The sequence below is a fragment of the Mustela erminea genome, chromosome 1, assembly GCF_009829155.1.
Source record: "Mustela erminea isolate mMusErm1 chromosome 1, mMusErm1.Pri, whole genome shotgun sequence".
Taxonomy (NCBI): Eukaryota; Metazoa; Chordata; class Mammalia; order Carnivora; family Mustelidae; genus Mustela; species Mustela erminea.
In genome coordinates, this window is record NC_045614.1 from 35,977,598 (window position 1) to 35,997,982 (window position 20,385).

Below are 20,385 nucleotides of genomic sequence, written 5' to 3' on the forward strand. Positions count from 1 at the left end.
GCTTGAAGGCATTGACAAATGAGTGAAAGATAGAACATTTTCTGACACCCAACTAACTGCTTTGCTGAGAATATTATTATTGTTATTATTATTCGGAATAAGACCTACTAAAATATAAACGAACATGAAGAGGGAAAATAGCTTAGTCAAAATAACTTGTTACAGAGAAAAACAAAGTTCCAGAGGCCCAAGTGTTACTCAGAGGGGAAGGATCTGGGAGATGGAGATAAGCATATGATTTGGGAAGAGCGTTGCTTGTGTCTCGGTAGACACTATGAAGAATAGTGTCTTCATAGACACTATGAAGAAAAGGGAGAGATTTAAACTTATTCAAAGGAGAGTTTTAGACAGATGACTGATCTCTTGGAAACGGGCAAGAAAAGAAGAAACAAAGTGAGCCATTTCTGCTAGTAAATTCTTCCTTCCACCTCAAGTAAACCTTTCTTAGGGTTTATTAAGCAGTTTTTCTCAAAGAGTTTACGGTATATCAGCAAGCAAAAGAGTACATCTTCCTCCTCTCTGCCCAAAACAAACAAAAAAGCAAAGCAAACAAACAAAACAGTAGCTCTCAGAAATCATAAATGGAAACTCTTAGTATCTGGACACCTACCAGAATAGCAATTGCACTCCCCAAATGTGCCAAAATGAAATCAGCTGGCCCCACGTGCATACAGGATAAAGCAGGATAAATCATAATTGCTGAGTCAGTAGCCCTTTTACTCAGGGATCAAGATTTATACCTTACAACTCAGCATTATTGTCTCTAGCTGAACAAGGTTGCTTGGGAGTAGTTTAATTTTAGGTATTTCATTCACTGCTAGTTTTAAATAGCCATTTTCAAATTAGCTCAGTCTCTTTTGGATAAATATTCACAAGTTAATGGTTGAAAGTCACTTTCATATATGTTTGTTTTCTCTCAAAATTTTCCCAGTCCTTCTTCAAAATCCAAGATGGCATTAGGGATAGATAAAAAGCTTTTCTGTACTCATGGTGTTGGAGGAAGAAAACCTGGAGTAAGTATGAGTAGTAGGACTGTCACCTGGGTTTTTATTTAGCTCCCTTCAGATCATTCTTGTCCAGCCTAGTGGCTGAACATCTTTCTTTATGTGTCTTTCAAGTTCACAGCTGGTGATTAGTGTCCCTCTCACCTGGTGGGTCATAGTGACTGTCCTTTCTCCTCCCACTTCCCATGCTATAACTTGGTCTCATTTGGCTTCTGATGGCTTGGGGTTCTTTTTGCATCAGCCCCCCTCATTTCAACTACAAGTAAGACCTTAAAAATTATCTTGGTGTTTCTGTGGCAAGTTCTTGGTTCTTAAATTCAGCAACCATTTGTTGTGTCCAAGAGATGCTTTCAAATTTTTTCTATATCATAAGGGATCCATGAAGTGTACCACAGTGGCTTCTAGGAAGGTGGGGTCAGGGTGATGGAGTCACTTTCTACTAAGTTTGCCATGTGTCCATTTATATTGTATGGTAGCTGCCTTATATCAGAAGGGTACCCACTGCTAGCAGCACTTAACTGAGTTACAGGTGAAAGACTGCTTACAGCATCCTGTGTCAATATATTTTATGTTTTTATAACTAACCATAAGGATTGATCCCCAAAGGTAGAAAGAACTTGATGAGAAATAAGAGCCCTCGTTTTTGACCTCCCTGGAAACATTCTCTTAGACGGGAACTTATATTATGTTCTATCTTGAGTTTTGTCTACCCTTGGCATACAGAAAAGCCCTATGCATGTGGTCATCAGACTTGTCTCTTGATGTGGAAAGAGAGTATTGAGAATTTTTTTTTTCTCTTTTGACAAGGCCTGACTGTCAGAACTATTATCTTGTTATAGACTCAAAATAAATCTAATTTGACAGTCAACATGAAGCATGGATTTTGTTATTCTAGATGATGCCTGCCCTTTCTCGAAGGCACTCCTTAGGGGAGGGGAAGGAGACCAGAGTATGGTGATTTAAGATGAATGAAAAGTATACCAGTTTAATATTTTTAAAAATATTATACTTTTCAAAACTCTAATACATTCAGTCATGATTTCCAACTTTGATGGTTTTGTGGGTGTTTAAATCATTCATCTCTTCTGGAGCAATGAATCTTTCTTGGACAGATTTTTTTTTAATCCAACTTATTACTTATTTTGTCACTTCCTCCTTTAGAATATAAGATCCACAAGGACAGGAAATTGATGTTCCTTTAGTGCTGGAAACTTAGGAAGGTTTCATATCTGTTTGTTGAATAGATAAATGATGGATGAATAAAAAAATAGATTCCTTTATGTCCATTTAGCCACAAATATTAAAAGAATCAGGTCTTGTGTGTAGGTGAGAAAGTATGTTGTCTTAATAGTATTCATTAAAGAATGCTTAGAAAGTGTCAGATACTGAGGTTACAGTGTGGAACAAACAGACATGTGTCAGTTCTCATGGAAAGAGAGAAGAGGAAAATTAATTTTAATGCTGTGTCTTCCAGTTACTAGCTATGCCAGTTATTTAACTGCCATGAACTTCAGTATTCTCATCTGTAAAATGGAGATAAGTTTACCTATCCTACATTGTTGAGCCTGGTACATCACAGGTACTCACTGACTCTTAGTTTCCTTCTGTTCCACTTCCCTAGGTACCAACCTAGAGGATGATATGGAAAATAAGAGAAAATTAGGGAGGGAAAAGAAACTGAACAAGGACTCCTGTCCTCAACAATAATTAAAAGCTGTTCTAGCTCCTGCTGGCTGTTTTTCTCTGGTTAATGAGGAGTCATCTTGTAGAATAACTGTTGGTAGTCCCAGAGAATTACTCCTACAGCAGAGTGTACAAGGCCACCCATCACAAGAAATGGGCTGTAACCCTCTCAGAGGCCCTTTACCCTTCAGTAGCTTGGCCTCAGGCAAGCAGTGTTCTGGTCACTCATCTTCAAGCCAGAGAGATCTGACTGGCTCTTTTCCAAAGCGTGTTTACAGCTCCCTGGATACTCCTGTTCTGCCCACATTTGATACAGCTCTTAGGTCCTAAACTCTGCTACTTACACATTCTCTCATTTCTTACTTCCCATGGGAAAAAATTCCAGGATCTTGATACTAGTTCAAATGGAAACATGCCTGAGTTTAAGTCACCTCACCATTAATGAAAATTTTTATTAATTCAAAGAGTACTATTCAGAAATATTTTTGCAGTGAGGTAACTTTGCCTGGTGCTATCCAAGCTTTTGGGCACTCACAGTTGAAGAGCCTTTTGTATTAATTTTGGAACTTACTGGATTTCAAATCATGGGTTTAATGTCTTATTATTTAATATCAAATCCCTTCTTCCCTAGTGGTATGTCTTTACTCTGTAGAGATTTCACCCCAAAATTTCCATGATAGCTATCCATAAATATTAAATAAATTTAGCTCCCCAGCATCTGGGCTGAGGAAACATTTGTAAACCATGGTCCCTGACCTACAGCAGATTATTAGGTGATGATGATATTGATGATGATTACAACAGTATTAACAAGTAACATTTCATGAGGACTTACTAAGTGTTAGACACTAGGTTAAATACTTTCTGTGCATTAATTAGTTTAACCCTGGCAAAACTGCCCATGAATTAGGTACTATTAGTATCCCCATTCTATAGATAAAGGAACTGGGCTCAAAAAGGCTAAATGAGTTGCCAAAGGACTAGAGCTGACTTCAGAGAACTCCCTGCCTCTCACTCTGCTGAATGTTTTGGATACATTATCTTATTCTGTTCTTCCAGCCACTTTGCGAGGTGGGAGCACTAGCTATGTTTTCTAGCTGTGGAAACTAAAGCTCAGAGAGGTTAGGTAACTTCCTTAAGGCCACCCAGTTTGTAAATGGCAGAGCTGGAAGTTGGAACCACAAAGTCTCTACTCTTAAGTTCCATATTCAACTATTGTAGGAGTATGATGTTTAACAAAGAAGGCAGTATCATTAACATACCTAAATAATACACAAGCGTATGTATATACCCTACACCTTCAGAGAATTGTGATCACGAAGCACTTTCATATAGCTTAGAAATGAGAATTTGGAAAAGCTGTTCTGAGAGATAATGATGAAGAGTGATCAGATGGATTGGTGGATTTTGAAAACACCTAATTACCATCTAGCAGGTGTCTGCCCCCAGGCACACTCAGCAGGTAAAATGGTGTCTGGAGACCCAAGCGAATGCTTCTTTCACTAAATGTGCCTTTCTGTCTACACTGTGCTTCTCTGGGCTGAGGGATTCAATAACAGATGCTCTGAGACTGCTCTTATTAAACAAAAGAATTGTCTTTTGTCACCCTAGATGCTTTTCCCGTCCTCATGTTCACCATGAGCACATCCTAAGAGAAATGATCATCTGATACGCAAGCACAGTAGAGGTCATAATGGTGGTATAACCCGAGTTGGGTTTCTCTTGATTATAATTACAGAATCTTGGCTTCATTAACATAGGTTTTTATACATGATGCTTCTTTCCCATAATAAACCTCATTTGAAATGAACACCTTTAAGCCTCAAGGCCACAACAATTATGTTCAGGTTGAAGAGCAATTAGTTTCTACTTATGTTTGCGTAAACAAAATAAATTATTGCCTCTGTTTGTTTTCCTTCACAATCTATGTTTGATCCTGTGTTCACTGCATAGCATATCAATACTAAACATTTCTCATTTGTCCTAAACTAAGCAGCGGATGAAATGCCTCTGTGTATAGTTTGAGCGTGTATCCTGTTGTCTCACAACCATTACTCAGTGCTTTGAATCCAAGTAGATTTAATTATCTCATTTATGCAGTGATGATAGGAAAGAGAATAAGATGAACGTGTTTCCTGCCCTTATGCAGCTTACATTCCAAACAAAGGACCGGGTGGACTATTTTATCTGTCTTTTTCGGTGTTGTGCCCAGTGTCTGGGACTTAGTAAATGCATAGTAAATACTTGATCTGTGAGTGCATTCACAGGAAAGTGTAGTAAGGACTATGATAGAGGGATTAAAGGAGAGCCGTGCAAATGTATGCCACTAGACCAGTTTCCCCTGAGGCAGAGGATAGAAAGTTGAGATGCAAGGTCTTCCTGCCATTCTTGACAGCCTCCCGGTACACAGCGCCTCACAGCATGGTGGTCCAGAACATGCCTCCATTGTCAGGGAAGCATGAGCATATATCCTGTTTCCCTACTTGCTGTGCATGAAAGTGTTGGCAGGTATCTCTTCCAAACCTCACTTTTCTCTTTTGTTGAATGACAAATGATTCACGTGGCGCTCTTAGCGACCAGCACATGTTACTCGGTCAATAGCTATAATTGCCATTGACCATGAAAGACAGGATGGGTTCTCGCTGCACAGAATTATGTTATTCCTCTCAAAGGAAACTTGGAAGCATCTTAACAGAACCATGATGAAAGTCAATAATTGAATGTATCAAATAGGAAAAGGGAGAAAACATCACAACCTGCCAACTTAAGACATTTTAAAGTGTTGACTGTATTTTAAACATTCCTCTTACATTCATCCAAATGGCTAGTGTTACCCTGTGAAGAACAGAATTTTCTATTACTCTGCGCTACTTCCTCACTTGTGACTTGGAGGTAACTACTGGAACTCCAAGAGTTTCAGCTCTCAAAGCCAGAAAAATGAAAAGAATAAAAATAAATTTATAAAAGCATTCACTTCTCCATATTACTGTGTTTTTAGGAGATCTCCGTCTCTCTGGGGTCTCCTTCATTAGTTCACCTATTCACAAATAATTTTTGGCCACTGGTTACATGCAGCATGTCATGCCAGTCACATGATGACATATGTACCTTGGAGGAGCACATGGTAGGGAGGTGGGGGGAGGCAAGCTCATGTACGAATTATTTCAAGGGAGGATAGGGAAGTTCTATGGAGAGAGATGTCAAGAGTGATGGGCATATGGCAAGAGTGCCTTGGCTTACATTGGGAGTGTAATGTGTACCAGATGGATCCTTTGTTTTCTAGTCCCCATCCCAAATGTAGGGTTTGATACTACTGCTTGTCCGTAGGTTTGCTGTGCATGGTTAGACTACATTCGGTTCAATTCTATGCTAAGCATTTCTTCATAGATCATCATTGATGATTCCAGCTATCCGTTTACCAGTATCTGTCTACTGATCTGTAAAAGGAGATTTTCTGATATCCCTTTCAGTGAATCAATAAAGGGTTATTTCCTGATCATGTAATGTGTTTCAGGTTTGCAGCTCTGAAATAAGGAATGAGTGAGATTTCATCCCTCTTTTTAAGAAACTCCCTGTTTAGGAACTGATGTGGAGGAAAATGCAGAGAACTGTAGACCGAGTCAGAATATGGTAAAATAATAAACACAAAATAAGGCTGGAAACCAATGTATGTGTGAATTTTTACAACTTCGAGAACCATGTGCTTAGCTACCCACCCAACCAGACACTGGAAATTCAGGCATTGCTTGGGCTGAGGGAGAGGAGGCAGGTGAGGCCCTGAAGGGAGGTGAGATCTCTAAGGCCTTAGATGCCAGATTACAGAGGTTATCCAATAGGAGGAACCATGTACATTTTTGAAGCAGGGGGAGAAGGGGAGCACAGGCAGAACTAGAAAGCAGCATTGCCCAGGTCTTGAGAGAAGGAGGCAACTGAGAAAGGAGGCAACTGTGATGTTGCTGCTAAGTTCTCCTGAGGATGATTTCTCTTGGGCAATCCCAGGCATTTCAGAGAAGAGCCATTTGAGACTGGCAACTTCTCCCAACATCCAAGCCTCAGACAGCTCATGTGGTTCTACCTATGTTACTGGTCACTCCTGAAGCATCCCTCCAGAAACCCAAGTTAACACAGATCTCAAAGTGGATGACTCTGAGGTAGAGAAACTGCATGAGGAGTGCTAAGTGGACCTACAGTTTTTCTTTGTTGAGGGCAGGGGCAGTTAGGGTACAGGGTCAGACCATGTTTTGTCAAAGACAAAGATGCATCACAGACTCTGTTTTACTTTCTAGAGATAAAAGTGTTATAGTAGCTAGTAACTTTTTCTCCTCTATTGACTATATTTCTCATGCTGTACTTTTAATTCCCATGACTTTTGCATCCCATAACTGGAAGTCGGTCTCCCTCACCTTCATTCATTTGCCCATCCCCCCACACCGCCCCTCTGGCAACTGTCAGTTTGTTATTTCTATTTATAGGTCTGATTCTACTTTCTGTTTATTTGCTTATTTGTTTTGTTTTGTTTTGTTTTAGATCCCACCTGTAAGTGAAATCACATGGTATTTTTTAAAAGATTTTATTTATTCATTTGACAGAGAGAGAGATCACAAGTAAGCAGAGAGAAAGAGGGGAAAGCAGGCTCCCTGCTGAGCAGAAAGCCTGATGCGGGGCTCGATCCCAGGACCCTGAGATCATGACCCTAGCCGAAGGCAGAGGCTTTAATTCACTGAGCCACCTAGGCACACCCCTCACATGGTTTTTTTTTTTCTCACTCTTATTTCACTTAGCATAATACACTCTAGGTCCATCCGTGTTGTTGCAAAAGGCAAAATCTCAACCTTTATATGGCTAAGCAATATTATGTATACATATACATAATAAATAATATTATATATGTATGTATTTATGTATATATATACATATATAGACATACCACATCATATTCATTAATTTATCAATTAAAAACTTGGTTTGCTTCTATATTTTGGCTTTTATAAATAGTCCTGCAACAAACATAGAGTTGCATATATCTTTTCAGATTAATGTTTTCATTTTATTTAAGTAAATACCCAGGAATAAAATTACTGGTTCATGTGGTATTCTACTTTTAATGTTTTGAGGGAACTCTGTCCTGTTTTCCACAGTGGCTGCACCAATTTACATTCCCACAAAAAGTGTACAGCTGTTCCTTTTTCTCCACATTGTCACCAACAATTGTTATTTCTTATCTTGTTTATTCTAGCCATTCTGACAGGCGTAGTGTGATACCTCTTTATAGTTTTGATTTGCCTTTCTCTCACACTGAGTGATGTTGAGCACTTCTCATGTGTCCATTAGCTATCTGTATGTTTTCTTTGGAAAAATATCTATTCAGGTCCTCTACCATTTTTTAATTGTATTATTTGAGGGGTTTTTTTGGTGTTGAGTTCTGTAAGTTCTTTAAATAGTTTGGATATTAATACCTTATCAGCTACATCATTTGCAAATATCTTCTTCCATTCAATAGATTGACAGAATGGATTTTTGTTTTGTTGATGGTTTTCTTTGCTGTCTAAAGTGTTTTATTTTGGTGTAGTTCCAGAAGTTTATTTTTTAATTTTTTTATTTTTTTAAAGATTTTATTTATTTATTTGACAGAGAGAAATCACAAGTAGATGGAGAGGCAGGCAGAGAGAGAGAGAGAGGGAAGCAGGCTCCCTGCTGAGCAGAGAGCCCGATGCGGGACTTGATCCCAGGACCCTGAGATCATGACCTGAGCCGAAGGCAGCGGCTTAACCCACTGAGCCACCCAGGTGCCCCAGAAGTTTATTTTTGATTTTGTTTTTCTTCCATTAGGGTTAGCACCTCTGTGGCATTTTGAGTCTGGAAGTTTCACGGCTTTAGATGGGAATGTTTCCTTTCTTTCCCTCTGTCTAATTCATTCGGGTAGAAACATCAAGGTTGGCTTGAACTGTGAGGCTGGTGGGATCTCTTAAAGTTTAGAAGGCTCTAAACTCTCCCATGTTGAAAGCTCTAAAACTACTTTCCAATTCTTTAAATACCCTATGCTTAGGATTTAAAAGGCTGCTGTTTTACTACCACTTAATTATCTATATCTCAGGTGACTGTGATATTACAGTTTTGCAACATCCTGTAGCTTTATCCAACATCCAATTATGCATAAACAGGAGTTTTACATAACCCTAATTAATAGGAAAACAGGGTAGAGGCATTAATGTCAGTTAACGAATAATACATATAGGAAGCTGGCTCTTAAAATATTTTGCCCATATGAAACTGCTATATATACACATAAAACTTCAGGTCAGATTGACTCTTGGGCCAGTACTCATTAAAAACAAGACAGTCAACTTACTGTTATAGTATCATGATCATTAGAAGTTTATTGGTCCATTTCTGAGAACATAAGAAAAAGATGTCTGGACTCTCAGTTGGTAATCTACTTCAAGCACTTGTGTAGAATGAAGTCACATTGTCTCTCTGGTTCTCAGATCCAGTTCATCAATCATTTGTCACCAGTACAACCCTTAGACCCAGGCCAACAGGCCTCATTCTAGGCCTTGGGCTTTACAGTCCAGTTCTAGCCTCTTTTGCTGTTGCCCCTCCCCATGAAAATCTTGAGCTAAGGGATGTGTCCATCCAGAATCTGCCTGCCCCACCAAACACACTTACATACCATGCCCTGGGTATTTGAGACCTCAGATTCTCAGCACAAGTGGCCCTGAACCTGTTTTCAGGTTTCTTTTCCTATGAATTCATTCCCTCAAGGTCAAGAAAAGGAGGCTAGGGGTGTACATGTATGGAGTTATCAAGTAGTGGATATTTCTGAAGTGGAGCTGGAGGGTTTTGGTGTTTAGAATCATGAGTTTGACTCTTCAGAGTCAGACTCCTCAGTGCAGACTGAAGTCGGGCGAGGAGAGGCAGGTGGGCTGGGAAGTGGGGGGTCTCCATTTGTTCTCTTGACTCAGGCCTTGCAAGTGTGGGGACAGGTTTTTTAAGACCTGTCAATGCCTACTGTTTAAAAAGAGGTTCAAGGAAATTAGCTGCAGGGGAGTAGCCTAACATTTTGGAAAGAAAAAAATCCTGGGAGGAAGGAGTAAGTATACTTAAAGGTTTTATTTTTCTCCTATCTGTTTATTAACTGCCTTTCCCAGTGATCCCACCCTGAGCAATTCATTCCTTGAGTTTAGACACTGAATGTTGTTGAAACATGAATAATTCTTGGGGGGTCCTAATACATCTGTATTTTTCAGTAGCAGCAGCTGATATCCTTGTATGCATTTATCCGATTAGCCAGTCACCTAGAAAGGCTCAGAGGCAAAACACAAAGGATTAGTAAATTTCATTGTGGTGAATTAGTAAACGTCTAGAAGAGTTGGAATTCCTTGGACCTCTACATTACAAGCTTCAGCACTATTATGATGATGATGATGATAATAATAAATAATACCAGCAGCTAATATTCATTGGATATTTGCTCTGTGTCAGACTTTGTCCAAATCATTCGATCCTCATAGAACTTATGAAATAAGTCGTTTTATTACCCTGACTATAAAGGTGAGAACAACTGAGGCAGAGTGAGTATAAGTGATTTTTCCTAAGCCTCAGAGTTAACAAGTACCAGGGTCAGAATCTGAATCCAGGTCTCTGATCACCCCTTCCTGTTGGCTGAGGGTTCTCACTTCATTTGCACATACCTTTCATCAGCCCAAGTTACTGATCGACCATTCGTGTTTCTCCAGTGCACGATAGAAATTTGAAGTCTAATGTTAGGTTATTTTGAGTGTATAATTTATCTTTATTGTCCTTACTATTATGATTATTACATTCTGAGCTCAGTAGCCACCGTTATACCATAGTGGTCATTAAGAGGCTTGGGAGATTGCCAGAATTCATATTCATATGGATCTACTATATTTATTTAGATAACGACAAACATGATAAGCTTGCATCAAATGATTCCAAGGATAATTCCCTAAGAATCTATCTCCATTAAGTCTTTATTTTTTTAATGTATGGCAAGATACAGAATTTTTAAGTGAGAAAAATATATATAAAATGGTGAAATATATTAATAGGAAAAAATACATCGTTTTTATACTGAGGTTAAAAATACCACATTTCTAGAAATCACTTTAAAGAAAATGAATTACATTTACATTTTATTTATCTTTACACAAATTGCATTGAGCTTTTAAAGAGTTGGAATAAAGAGCCTTAACACTAAATCGGGGGTATGCAAGCCATAGCCTGTAGGCCAAATCTGGCCCACACCCAGTCTGTTTTTTTTATAAATAAAGTTTTACTGAAAGACAGTGAGATTCATTTGTTCACATATTATCTGTGGCTGCTTTTGTGCTACAACAGCTCAGTTGAGTACTGGTGATAGAGATCATACGGCATGCAAAAAGTTAAATATTTACTATCTGGTCCTTAATAGAAAACCTTGAGGATTCCTGCTTTAAACAATTGTACAAACTGAATTGTTGGTTGCTATACAGTTCAATAATTCTTTAGAGTGCCCTAACATTGGGGACTTTCCAAATGGACTAAAGCACAGCTGTGCTGAAACAGTGTTTAGACTCTAAAATGTTCAGCCTGTTAAAGAAATGTATTTTATTTTACTACCACCTGAATTGTTTTGAAAATATTTGTAAATATCAGGGTGAGTTATCTCAATCCTATGGTTGTTCTTTAAGCAAGAATGTCTGTCAAATGCACTTACTAATGGGAAATGAAAGGTAAAAAAACCATAAGAGGTTTTGTGATAAAACTCAGAATCAAGTATTTACTTATTTCTCCACAGCAGAATTAAAATGGGAAAAGATAAATACCAAAGTTCATGTGAGAAATACATTTTTTCTAAGTAAACTTATTTTAAGTAAACAAACAAACTTACTCACACCTGTTCTTCACTAACAAAGGTTCATTTGCAGAAGCCCATCTCTTGTATGTAAGGGGACAAAGTGATGTTTTCCTACCTTGATTAGATTGTTGGGTAGTGTCTTTGTGAGAGGCAGAACTTCCCTTATGTTTGAGCTGCCTCCCTATGTAAACCATCTCCCTGATCTTCACAGATTGGTTCCCTAAGTCCAACTAGACAGAATGTCAGAAAAGATGTCAGTTGAGGAGGCAAAGAGCAGAAGGGATTACAATTGTCACCTGGTAAATTTGCTGGGCATAACTCAGTCACAGTACTGGTATGTAATATTTTATCCCCAGGTATGCCTTTTTTCTAAAGGAATTTAAAAAATGCCAAAGGGATGCCTTTGTGATTAACTTTCACATACAAAAATTACAAGGTAATATCAATGAAAGTAGATTTTTAAAATATTGCTGGAACAATTTGAAATTCATGTGCAAAACAAAAACTCTACTCATACCTCACACCACATATGAAAATTGACTTGAAATATATCAGAGATATATTTTATATTTTATATATAATATATACTTTATATTATATATGAAGATATATTTTATATTATATATTTAAAATATATATTATATATTTTATATATATTAAATATATCAAAATTCCTAACTATAAAACTCCTAAGAAAGTGCTGTCCAAAAGGAACACTGTGCACTGATGAGACTGCTCAGTACCTGCACTGGCGGATAGGTTAGTCACTAACCAATGAAGTTATTGAGCACTTGAAATGTGGTTCATGAAACAGAAGTTTGAATTTTATTTAATTTGAATTCACTAGAACTTAAATTTAAATAGCCACATGTAGCTGGTGGCTATTATATATCAGACATCTAAGTTTTTGAAGGAATTACATGGACAAATATTTGTAACTGGGATTAGGCAAAGATATCTTAGATAGGATGCAAAAGCATAAACAATAAAAGAAAAATATGACAAATTGGACTTTATAAAAATTTTTAAAAATTGCTTTTTTAAAAAACAGTAGTCAGAGAATGAGAAGATAGTTCACTGGGAGAAAATATTTACAACCAAATACCTGATCGAGGACTTGTGTCCAGGGTATAGAAAAAAAATTCTTAAAATATAATAAGAGGAAAACAAAGTGGGCAAATTGTTCGAACAGACAGTTCAACAAAGATACACAAAACGTAAATAAGACAGTATGTTCAACATGATTACGCATTAAGGAAACTCAAAACCATAATGAAATATAATATTACACACCTAATGGAATGGCTAAAATATTTTTTATAAACCTGAACAATAGCAAATTCTGGCTAGAATGTGGAGCAACTAGAACCTTCATATCTTGCAGGAAGAAATACAGCACGTTGCATGTATTTCCAACCCCATGTTTGCTAATACCATTTTGGAAAGCTTGAAATAGGCCAGGGTGGGAATATTTATTGTACAGGAATAGACAAATGCTACTAATAAGAGACTGGGGGAGCATTTATTAAATAGTTATCTTTATGGCTCTGTGTATGGCCTAGCAATTACAGTCCTAGAGAAATGAAAACATATGTCCTTCCAAATATCTATACATTGGGATTTACAGTGGCTTTATTCATGATTACCTGAAACTGGAAACAAATAAGTGTGAATGGATGAACAAATTGTGGTACATCTATAAATGTGGAACATTACTCAGCAGCAAAAAGGAATAAACTACGGATAAATGCAATAACATAGATGCATCTCAAAAGCATTAGGCTAAATAAGAGCAGCCTCACATGAAAGATGACACTTTGTATGATTCCACTTAAGTAACATTCTGGAATGCGCAAAATTATAAGAACACAAATCAAATTAGCAGTTTTAGTGGCTGGGAGTAAGGGAAGAGGATTAACTACAGAGGTATACACAGAAAGTTTAGGGGTGATAAAACTATACTATATATACCTCTGCCAAAATTTATAGAACTATACACTTAAAACAGGTGAATTTTATTGTACTAATTACACATCACTGAGCCTCACTTCAAAAAGATGGATTTCCTATGGGGAAATATCTGTACTGTGCTTTTTAAAATCTCTTGTAGAGAGACTGTACTGAAAACTTCAATGAGAGGACAGTTATGACAGGTAAGAGAAGTTGAGTGGTTGATAAGGGTTTCTCTTGTCTCTTTGTCTCACTTGAAAAATAAAACTACAAACATGAAGTGAGCTAAATATTTCCCTTGGGGCCCCAATCCACAATGTCTTATTCCAATAGGCCTCACACTGCCTCAATTCTTTGAGCATGAAATTTACCAGGTATGCTATAATTGCTATTAATCCATGAAATGGGTTTTCAGAGAGAGGTCATATTTTATGTCAGACTAAATAGCTTGGGATTTTCCTTCTTGGTCAAGTTCCTAGGAGTGGCTTGATTTCATAGGATTTCTGATACTCAGACAATAGCATCAAATAACAAAGTCTCCTTTTAAATCCAAGTTCAAAGGGCTAAAGTCCCTTAGCACATAATTTAATGTCTATTTCAATTTACTTCTTGTGTTTTTATTGATTTTTTAGCAGCCCTTAGATGATTCTGTCCCAGCCATTAGGGTACTAATTCTGTTAAACACTTAGTGAGAACTAAATTACTTATTCATGCCTCACTTTGGTGGCACAATACTAAAATGTATGGCTGAAGAAATACAGAGATTAACAAGTTGGTAGGGGTCTTTTCTAATCATATTCCAATCATGTTCCAATATTTCTGAGCAAGTTTTTCAAGGTTTTTGTGTCATTGAAAATAAGATCAGCTTTAGTAGATGATTATTGTGTAACTTTATAGAATGGATGTGTCAGATAGTGTATGATAGCTTATTATTCTGATGCTCTAAAGTGTTTACTTTATATTATAAAAAGTAAACTTGTTCAAACAAAAGGCTGCGAGAGGTGTTTTTGAGTACAGTGTACCAGCTGAGCTGACTTTAATAAGTAATATTATTTAAATGCATCAATATGTCCTAGAAAAAAAAATAAGGCCAAAGTATGTTCAAATTAAGTAACTTTGCTCTCTGGAATGACAAGTGTGATAAAGCCAAGAAAAGGTAATTGGAAAAAAAATGTCTGATTTGAAGTTTTGTTTTTTGTTTTTTTAATGCAGTAGAGTTAAGCATTAGAATATGCTCTAGCCACTGGCTGCTATGCCTAGCTACTGGGCTTGGGATATCACAGCATTGTTTGGTAAGTGGTGAGTTTCCTGGCAGAGCTTGCCAGAATAGACTTGAAGTGAGAAAAACAAATTAATCTAGACAGCATAAAGCTTTATAAGTGCATTAGTAATTTTTGACACCTTGAGAATAATGTCATTGCTGATTAGATGAAAATGTAAAAACACAGCTCAATGAAATGACCAAAGTTAAATAGGATATGGTTTTTAAAACCAGAGTAGTTTTATTGGGCTTTTGCTACTATTTAAAAAATATAATACGTAAGTAAAGTATTAGAACATGGCAGGGATTTAGAAGTAGAATATAATAGTCATTACCCAATGCCAATTTCACTCTGTAGACACAACCTATGTATATATGTGTACCTATAAAGAGATATTTTAAAAAATAAAGCTTTATCATATATATATATATATATATATATATATATATATATATATTTCTACATTTTTAATGGATAATTTGTCATTAACTTCTTGCATAAAATACCTCCAGGTCTTCCTCAGGGCCGCATATAACTAGGCCTTAAGACCCATTATAATGTACTCAACTATACCTCTCTGAAAGAATATTTAGGCTTTCCACTTTTTCTCCTATTACAGTGCACATGTTTATACCCAATTATTTGCTCACTTAAGTGACTATTTCTTTGGATACGTTGCTAGAAACAGAAATTTTTTAGCTGAAAAGAAATGCTGTTTTCTTGGGAAGGAAGCTGGGTAATATCAAATGAGAGGTTTGGAATGAACTATAAAAAGAAAGAAAATCAGGTTGCTGTATGAAGGATGACTTCACAAAGCCATGACTGGATTAATGATTTATGATTTATGTGTGATATCCAGAGCTTTGTGTTTTCAGTTTCAGCAAACATATTTTAAAATTTCTTCCATGTGCCAGCATTGTGCCACATGCCTTTATGTGTAATTTCTTTCTTGTTGACTTAGGTTTTTTTTTTTTTTTAATTGATTATGACATTCAAGCTGTCTTTTCTATTAAAAAAAGGGGGGCATTTTCACATTATCTTTGACTGAAGTTCATTGCATGAAATAAAAAGAACACTTTCTATGAGTGGCAAATGCTGTGAACACAATTAATGGAGTAATGTACAAGAGAGTCACTAAAGAAGGAGAATTTTAGTTGGGATGGTAAGTATATCATGAATGGGAAAACATTCAAGGAGAAATTGAATGACCAAGAGGAGCCAGCCATAAGATATACCAAGGAAATTGTTTTGTTTTTGTTTCAGTTTTTTTTCTTCTGATAAAAGAGACTATGAGTACAAAGAAACTAAGGAAGGAACTAATTTGGATTATTCATAGGCCAAAAATTACTCTGATGTCCAGAGAGAATGGCAGGGGCCAGACCATGTGATACCTTGAAGAAGTAAGAAAGTAATAAGTTTGAATATTAGGGAAACAAGACACTTCAAGTTTAATGGGAAAGCTGTTGGAGACTTAAACTGGGAGCATCATAATCTGATTTATGTAATTATGTGGCTTTTTAAAAAGTAAACTCTAGCCCCATTATGGGGTTTGAACTCAACCCTAAGATCAAGAGTCATGTGTTCTACATTCTGAGCCTGTCAGATTCCCCTGTGTGGCTGATTTTAAATGTTTGGTGAAATGACTAAAGAAAACAAAGGTGGAAACAATGAGACAAGGTAGGATGATAATTGAGGTTATGTAGGTAGAAGGTAATGGTGGCCTTGGAGACTAAGAGCAGTTACGAATTAAGGATATATCTTGAAGGTAGAATACAGGACTCAATGATAAACTGAATGTGGAGTGTGATAGAAAGAGACGAATTGGGGCACCTGTGTGGCTCAGTGGGTTAAAGCATTTGCCTTTGGCTCAGATCATGATCCCAGGGTCCTGGGGTTGAGCCCCACATCTGGCTGTCTGCTCAGCAAGGAGCCTGTCCCCCCTTCCCCGCCTGCCTCTCTGCCTACTTGTGATCTCTGTCAAATAAATAAATAAAATCTTAAAAAAAAAAAAAAGAAAAGAAAAGAAAGAAAGAGATGAATTGTAGTTATCTATCAGTCTAGAAGAGGATGTTCTCAGACAGAAAAGGACTTCAACAGCTCCCAGTACAGGAGAGATAGAAAAAGCTGGAGTCCAGAACCTACTAGGGGTGGAGTCCATTATAAACCTTTTTTGATTGGTCTAGAATCCTGAAGGGTGGTGTCCTGTAAGTAAAGAGGAGGTACAGGACAGGACAACTTTAAAGCATGTAAAAGGATAATAGGTCATTTTAATGAAATATATCAATAATTGGAGTAAATGTCCCAATTAAAAGCCAATTATTTTTCAGATGGTTATTTCTCTAAAATAAGAGACAAAGAAACTCTATGAAGCACTAACCAAATAAAGCTGATGTAGTCATATTAATAACAACTAAAACAGCTATCAGGCAAAATTAGTGGAGACAAAAGGTGGAATAGCATCATAATAAAACATTCAATTCACTGAGAAGAAATAGCAATTCTAAATTTGTGTGCGCCTAGGAACATGGCTCAAAATATGCAAAGAAAAGTGGTTACAGTCATGAGCAGAAATAATTATACAATCATAGTGAGTGATTAGGAACCTGTCTCAAATGTACTTTATTTTTTTCATAATCCATTTCCTTTTCATTTATTTTGTGTGCTATTTTTCCAGTGCATGCATTCTGTGGCATGCCTGAATTCTGTACTTGCTTCCTCATGATGTTGTTTACCTTGTTTTTCTATCCCTCTTTACCCAGTAAGTCAGTAGGTAGTTCTGGAGACTTGATATGACTCAAGTTCAATTTATTTTAGACTAAATTTCCTTCTGGATGGTGCTTATATATTTTTTATTACAACTTTTCCTGAGGCATATGATTGATCAATGGCTTCTGGTGAATAGTAGAGAATTCCAACACTTCTTGCTCAGTAATTAATGTAACAAGCAGACCAGAAATTGAAAACTCAGTGGATATATTTAATGCTATATCTAATAACTGCAGGAAACATATTTTTTAAGGATTTTATTTACTTATTTCACAGAGACAGAACATGAGCAGGAGGAGGCACAGAAGGAGAGGGAGAAGCAGACTCTCTGCTGAGCAGGGAAGCCTGATGCGGGACTCTATCTCAGGACCCTGAGATCATGACCTGAGCCTAAGGCAGATGCTTAACCTACTGAGTCACTCAGGCACCTCAGCAGGAAACACATTTTTAAGTATATATGTCATATTTACAAAAATTTATGTTATTTTAGAATAATTCTCAACAAGTCTCAAAAAATTAAACTTACAGAGTATATAGCCTCCTACAAGAGTTTCATTTGAGTTTCGTTAATGTAGAAAGTGAGAACACATAGATAACAAGAAATTTCCAAATATTTGAAAATTAGCAGTATCCTCCTACGTAATCTATAGATCATAGAAAAAAAATCATAATGTAAATTAGAAAATATTTTCACTTGAATGATAGTGAAACTAGCATCAGAAGTTGTGAGATGCAGCTTATAAGGATGCTTATAAGAAAAAACAGTAGTCTCCAATGGATGCATGTGAAGAGAAAGTTTCTTCAAATATATTTTTATTGCAACTTTTCCTGAGGCATATGATTGATCAGTGGCTTCTGGTTAATAGTAGAAAAATTTCAGAATTTCAGAACTTAAAGAGAGAGAGAGAGAGTGCAGAATAGATTCAAATAAAGTAGAAGGAAAGAAATACCAAAGTAAGAAAATGACATTAATAAAATACAAAACAAAATAATGAGTATTTGTGCAAAGTTAGTTTTTTGAAAAGATTAATAAAATCAATAAATCTCTTGTGAACTTAATTTTTAAAGGAGGAAGTAATATCAAGATGAAAAATGGGGACCTTGTAATACATCCTACAGATACAAATATAAGGAACATACTATGAACTTCATGCCAATAAATAAATGTAAATGAAATGGAAAATTTTCTATAGAAATACAATTACTTAAAACCGACACAAAATATTCATACTAAGTATGAATGGCCCTATAGCAATGATAGACAGTCACTCTGTTAAAAAAAAAAAAAAATTTTTTTTCTTCCCAAAAGGAAACTTGATGTTTGGATTATTTTGCCAATTCAATCAAACATTTAAGGAACAAGTAACAATAATCTTAAATAAATAATCTTAAAACATAAAAAAGTTGCAAAAATCCCAGCTCATTTTAATAGGTATACATAGGCAACCAAAACCCAAAAACGGAATTATAGAAAGAAAAATTGTAGGGCAGTCTCATGCATAAGTATTGTTGCAGAAATTAAAAACAAATGTTAGCAGACTGATTCCAACCATATATCATGCTTTGTAGAGTTTATTCAGAAATTTAAAGTTGCTTTACAATGATTGATTTTTAAGTGTAAAATACTGCATTAACAGAATAAAAGAGGGAAGTCATTCCAGTTAAAGTGAAGAATTAACAAAACGAAGTTATTCTGTAGTTTAAAAAACTCAGGACACCTGGGTGGCTCAGTGGGTTCAAGCCTCAGCCTTTGGTTCAGGTCTTGATCCCAGGGTCCTGGGATCCAGCCCCACATTGGGCTTTCTGCTTGGCAGGGAGCCTGCTTCCTCCTCTCTCTCTGCCTGCCTCTCTGCCTACTTGTGATCACTGTCAAATAAATAAATAAAATCTTAGGAAAAAAAGAAAAAAAGCTCCTAGAAAACAACAAAAAGAAAATGTCTGTAATCTAATACATTATCTTTACCTAAAACACTGGTAGATACTATACTTAATGATTAAATGCTGAGAATTTCCTCTTTGAGTTTGTTTTACATAATTAAGTTATGGAATAATTTGTACCTCGGCAACAACTGACTGATACAAATAGGCAAGAGACAAACAGGTACTGTTTAAAAGAGTATCTATATGGGGACCCTGGTGTCTCAGGTGGTTATGCATCTGTCTTTAGATTAGGTCATAATCCCAGGGTTTTGGGATCAAGTCTCACATTGGGCTGCCTGCTCTACAGGGAGTCTGTTTTCACTCTGTCCCTCCCCCAACTCATTCTCTTAATTTCTCTTGCTCTTGTGCTCTCTCTCTCAAATAAATAAATAATTAAAAAAAAATACTATATATAAATGACAAGTGTATGAGAAGTTCAATCTTGTTAATCATTAGAGAAATACACAACTATAATGAAACTTTTACCAGAATGGCTAAAGTTAAAATTTAACAATGCCAAGGGCTGATAAAGACATGGAAGAACTTTTTTTTTTTAAAAAAAGATTTTATTTATTTATTTGACAGAGATCACAAGGGGCAGAGAGGCAGGCGGGGGAGGGGGGAAGCAGGCTCCCTGCCGAGCTGAGAGCCCAATGTGGGTCTCCATCCCAGGACCCTGGGATCATGACCTGAGCTGAAGGCAGAGGCTTTAACCCACTGAGCCACCCAGGCGCCCCAAGACATGGAAGAACTTTAACTTTCATATGATTCTCATAGAAATGTAAAATTACACAAATATTTTGATAAATAGATTGTCATCGGCTAATACAACTGAAAATACAAATACCTTATGGATCAGCGATTTCAGTTTTAGATATATATTTAAAAGAAACATGTGCATCTGTACGCTAAGAGACATACACAAAACTTTTCACATCAG

At 36.5% G+C, this 20,385-nt stretch overlaps 1 protein-coding gene across 2 annotated transcripts in view; it reads left to right on the forward strand.

Annotated features, from left to right (window-relative positions):
* The window catches only part of TAFA1 (TAFA chemokine like family member 1), a 516,319-nt gene that overhangs the window by 76,081 nt on the left and 419,853 nt on the right, over positions 1-20,385 (forward strand). The window lies entirely within an intron of this gene.